This window comes from Mycetomoellerius zeteki, unplaced genomic scaffold (genome assembly GCF_001594055.1).
Source record: "Mycetomoellerius zeteki isolate Tzet28-1 unplaced genomic scaffold, Tzet1.0 scaffold311, whole genome shotgun sequence".
NCBI lineage: Eukaryota > Metazoa > Arthropoda > Insecta > Hymenoptera > Formicidae > Mycetomoellerius > Mycetomoellerius zeteki.
Window position 1 is genome coordinate 542,206 of NW_017257296.1, and position 5,997 is coordinate 548,202.

Below are 5,997 nucleotides of genomic sequence, written 5' to 3' on the forward strand. Positions count from 1 at the left end.
ATGATCGCGTTGTTATCAGCTACATAAGTTGATTAAAAATTAATATCAGATGTACCTGATTTTTTAAAACGTCGCTAACATCCATGAAACAAGATGTAGGCTATTATATTACTCATTTCTCATATATTTTATATTATTGTTACTAAATATTGCCTATATTAACTAATAATATAAAATATTTGAGATGAGGTACGATTTAGGCGACCAGTACGCATTCGGCAACTCTCCTCTATAATATATATACATATGTATAATATATATAATATATATGTATATAATGGAACCATGTATCTCTCATTGTCAGTGCACATGCGACCGAGGAATGGTTAGATGCTGGCGCATGCACGAATATTCTTCAAAGTGCGACGAGGCTGGTGAGTACCGGCGCACAAAGCGTCCTGGATTCGCCCCTTTCGGTGTCAAGAAGCGTGAGAGACGGTCTTTCACGTAACGTGAATGAACGTCAAAATGTTTGTAGACTACGGTGGTAGCTGGCCACGGGCCCGTGGGTCCGTTTAATCGTTTGCACAGATGGCATTACGACGAATCTATCGGCCGCGTGCGCGAAGATCGTCTTTGAGATTATTCGTCAGTGAAGTTGCGGGACGTTTCTCAGCGACAAAGCCAAAAGCAAGATCGGGACTTATTCCGCAAGATTTGCATTTTGCGATCCGCCTATGGAAAATGGATGAAAATGAATCGCCAGAAAAATTCGTTATGTGAAATCGAATGGACAAGTACAAATACACAAGATTTCTCTTATATAAAAATTTAGTAAAGAAGAATAGAAAGTAGTGATTAATTACTTATTTTAAGTATTAAAAATATCGAATAGCAGTGCCTTTAATATCCAAAATAATTAATTAATTTGGATTTCTGTAAGGATTGAACAAAACGCGATTGCGAAATTCTAATTTTCGAAAAATTTGTATTTCGTAATATATATACGATTTTTTATTGTATTTTTTCTGCAGGACTTTCCATGTCTTAAAATTCTACACGTTAATCGTTCGAAAAACAGATCTAAGAAGAATATAGATTCTTGAGCTTACAATAATACGTTTTTCCAATTTCTTTCCGGATTTTTGCGAATCGATACTTGATTGATATTGTATAGCAGTTCAATTCGATGCAGTTTGCGATCTACATGTAGTTTAGTTGTATTTTCCTGACAGGAAGGCACAACGCGAGCGAAACGATACTATTGTACGAGGATTTTGGCGGATCATTCGATCCTCGATCGATCGCTCGATTGGGCGTTTACTGATCTTCGTTACATCGCTGCTGAAACGTGTAAGAGTCGGCTTGCGGACGAGCCCTTTTATTCTGTGTTTATTGATCGTTCGAGCGAACGATCGCCTCCTTGTTGGCGAGGATCAATGGCTTTCGTTGCCTTTCTAGCCGTAGATCCAGGCTTTACTTTCGTCCCCCTTCTCCCTCTATCCGGGGGTTCCAGCAGATACTTATGCCAAGTTGCACTTATATTGCAGGGAGAATTACAAAAGGGATCGATTTATCTTGAAAAGATCGCCGGATCTTCTAAAAAAAGAATTACATATATTAAATACATAACAAGTTTACTGTATAAATATATACTTATTATGGCGCTTTAATTATATGAAAGAAATAGCGTTTCGCTCAGTTTTTCATCTGCAATTTTTTATCTTCTATCTCACTTATCGTTTATCAACTACTTCACAATATACAATTTGTCACAATATACAATCCAAATGTTAATTTGTCGATTATAATAATAATATTATGTAAATCAAATAAGTAAAGAGAGCGTAAATATTATATAATTATAATATTATATAATAATAATAATATTATGAAATGTAAAAAAATTTGGCAATCTGCATCGTTATCACAGCATCAAGATAGCCTGATCTCGTTCTTTTAAGATTGAAAATCATGACAAATAATATTCGTCGAACGCATTAAAAATTAAGCAATTTACAATCTCGAGCTTCTCGGTGATTTGTCTTCAAACGGCATCCCTTGTTATTCGATAATTAGTTCCCTCCTCTGGTGTAACTCGGCGCGAAGCGAAGCGTATCCTCTGATTTTCCTTTGGCCGACTCGCGCCTTCTCCTCTCTACGACTTCCACTCCGAGACCGGCAACGTGGAAAATGCGAATTTACTGTAAATTAGTGAATTGGAAAATAACGGAATGGAAGCGCTTCTTTCCTGACGGACCTCACGACGATCGCGTTGTACGCGTAACAAGATCCGAGACCATAAATCATAATTAGTAAAACGGCGAAATTATCAGAGTCTATTTCAAAGTCAGCGATTAGCAAAAATATTTAAAAACTATTCTTTCAAAATTTTTCACTTAAAAGAATAACATAAATCTAGGCTATTAAAAAAGAAAAAAAAGATAAGAAAATAGATAACAGATAATTTTAAAAAGTGATATATTAATAAAAATCAATCCTCTTTAGTATAGACAGTGATGTTTCCACACATTTAACTTTAAACAATATTAAATTAATATACTTATGTATAATTGTACTTGTAATTACATTTCCTTTCTAATTAGTTTTCTATTTTCTACATTTTTCATTTTTAATAGTACAGATTTGTATTATTCTTTTCTTAATTGAGAAATTTCTGACTCGCTTTTTTCGAAGATGTACGCTAAAATGTATGTTAAAATTCAAGGGAGCTGATTCACGCTTCTTCGTAGAACTCGCCTAATTCGTGCATTATCGGCGCGTTAAACGACGCATCGATACACGAGTATATAATTGCCATCGGCTAATTATAGCCTTACCTAATTTTCCGTGCACGCGATACCAAAGAGCGATACGGGGCGCGTCTTTAATTACCGATCCATTTCTGCATAAATGCGCCGCGGAACGCAGCCTGCCTGAAACTCGCATTACCGGTGCCAGCTTATACGAACTACAGTAGTCTAATCAAACACGGAGCTATTAACCGGGTCAACATTTCGAGTTTGGGGTACTTAGTGCCAAAGACTTCGCAGTACCTATGTCAATGACGCACGCACACACACGCGTACGCGCGTACTCGAAGCGCACGCACACAGGCGCGCGCACTCATCGTCGAGTGCCAATGGCGAATGAGTAGCAAAGCGGTCGTGTCGGGCGGCCTTAAATAAATATCTAATGTGCCCAACCCCGACTGGAAACCCCCTCCCTCTGGTCGGTCCTCGCTAATATTGTTTTAGGCATAGCGAGGCAAGCTGAGTTTTGTAACTTGAGAAACGAGCGCGACTCGCGTGCAGAAGCGACGAGAAGACGACATAATAGCTAGGTGTTCGAAGATCTCGTCAAGCACTTAAGCTTGCGGATACTCGTACTGCACGATGATTACCAGCGTTTTCCTGAATATTTAGAGTATATAAATTCGCCTGAAAGAAAAATATCGGGGTCCTAACAGACTGGAGGGTGTAATCGTTTGAATTTCACCAAATGAGCTTCAAAGATAATAGATAGGAAGAACGTATTTGCTCCTGTAATTGTTGCAATAATATATTGATGCACGAAAAGGACTTTTTTATTGAAGTATCTAAAAATTTAGCTAATGATTTGAAAATAATTTTATTGGACCGTCAAAATAATTATGCAAGACAATTAGCTGGCTAATGCTAGAATGTTAAAACTTTTACAGCATTTTACATGCTTGATTCCTACGTAATTATTTTGATGGTTCAACAAAATTATTTTCAGATCTGTATATCTTGCTACATGTAAAAAATATCGTCTATTTGTGTTGGAAACGGTCCACTCATTTCTTGTTAAGAGTTTGTGTTGAATTTTTTAACATATTCGAATGTTAATTTAACATAATTCAACGTTTCTTAGTGTCAAAACATAATTTATGAGTAAGTGAACAAGTAACATAAAAATGTTTTAAAACGTAAATTCTAAGATGAATAAATAAAATACGCGTTAATTTAAAATATTATGAATATTAATTATACTAAAAAAAAATATACTGCCACAGTTTATAAACAAACTGTGTCAGCATTACCTTTTTCGTGATCACTTTTTTACATAATATCTGTGTTGTTTTATAATATATTCATCTTATGTTAAATGAACACAAAAATTTAAGACCATTTGGGACATGTGAAGTATGATATATTCGACACAAATTTTTCAACAGTATAAATTTATTACTTCAGCAAAATTGTTTTTTACGTGTATATTTTTATATTATAATGTATATTTTTTTAGTTATTTATCCGTTTTAATATTCAGTTTTTAACGTATTTGAGAGATCAATAATATTTTTATATTTCAGTTCTACTAAATAAGTACTTAAAACATAATATTATGTTATATGTGTATATAAATCACGAAATGCTTATTATCTGTTATCTTTGCAACAAAAATTACAAAAGTATTTAAAACGGAATGTTGAAAAATTATTGGTAGGACGAGATTAAAGTTTAAGGAAAATCTACTCGGAAATGGCCAAGAGATTTGTAAATAAAAGTACGGAGAACCCGAGATCTTGTATATATGTATAATCATACGTTCTGTTCCGTTTTCACACGCTGAGGTTCTTTTCGCCTCTCGTAACTCGCAGCTGCTACTTCCGTAGCGCCCATTTGCCGCGGAAAGTGCCACTTTGTTTGCGGAAAGTGCTTTTTCAAAGAAAAAATCACGCGGACGTAATACGCGTAATGCCGCCCGCTCGGAAACTCCGGAATACCTTCTCCTAGTAAACGCGACGTTCTTTAAAGTCCAGCAAAATACCGCATTTTTTTACATAGTCGCGCGTACGCGTATACATCACTTCAATCTAATCAGAAATAGCCCGTGATATGTCTCGCGAGGGCACAGCGCGTGATAATGTCAATGCCAGGGAAAATACCTGCGCTTCAATAGACGCCCCCCTAGCTCTCTCTTTTTTCCACCGCTGGCCAGCGTTTGTCGCGGAAATAATTAATTAAGAGTAGAAAGCCATCCCCCCCTCTCGCTTCTTCCCTTCTCCTTCTCTCTTCCGTACCCTTTCCGTCCGTTTCTCTTACGCTCGCTTTCCGCACGTTACTCCCCGCCGGTAACTCATAACTGCGCTCGCCTCTCGCTGCACCGCTGTACCCCTTTGCCTGGCGCGACCCTTATTACCGTGTCGCAGCTCGGTTAACGCGAGCGGGTTAATGAACAGCTCGGGCAAATATAGAATTTCTCATAAAAACTACAAATTACTGCTACCGCGGGTTGCTCACAGTGAGCGACGGCCACGGCGTACGTTCCGTTTTTTTCGCTCCCGCGAAAATTATACAACGCGGGTATAATACGGTGAGAATAGGGAATAATAAAAAATCGCGCTGCCACTTTGAAGATTGTGCCCGCCGTCGCCGCCGCGATTTCCCGAAAGGCTGAGTTTCGCGGCGGATAATACGGCGGGTGAAAAAAATCCGTCCGAAAAAGAGAGGGAACCGAGCGCGCTCAGAGCGTAGAAAAAAAAAAGTACGTTTCGACGGAGAACTCGTTAATTGAAAGGGAAGTGGTCCGTACGTGCTGACCCGACACAATCGCGACTCATTCTCCACGTGCGCGCGTGTATGTGTTTCGCGCGCGCGCGTGCGGTGAAACTAACGGTAACTGTGGTCAAACCACTGCGAAAGATAGTCATTTAAGAGTTGTGCCACACAAAAAAACTTAAGCAGTGCAAGGTAAGCAGTAAGCGAATTGCCCAATAGCAGTAGAGATCGTATCTTAATAACACAGGAACGTCCTGTTATAGTCCAGAAACATCCTGAGGATGTTCTGTGGATTACCAAATCACCGCCTCACTATGTTCTACATCCATTCACAGGTTATGGAAATCGGTAGTCCTAGATGTCTATCCGTAATATTTGGGACAATTCTATTGTTTCTGATACAACATACTCGTATATCTCAAAGGAACATCCTAAAGATATCTAGAAGGCGTCCCTAAATTTTCTGAACTCCTGAAGAACATCCCTCAGAATGTTTCTTGTATAAAGTGTGCCGAATTTGCAAGATTGAAAT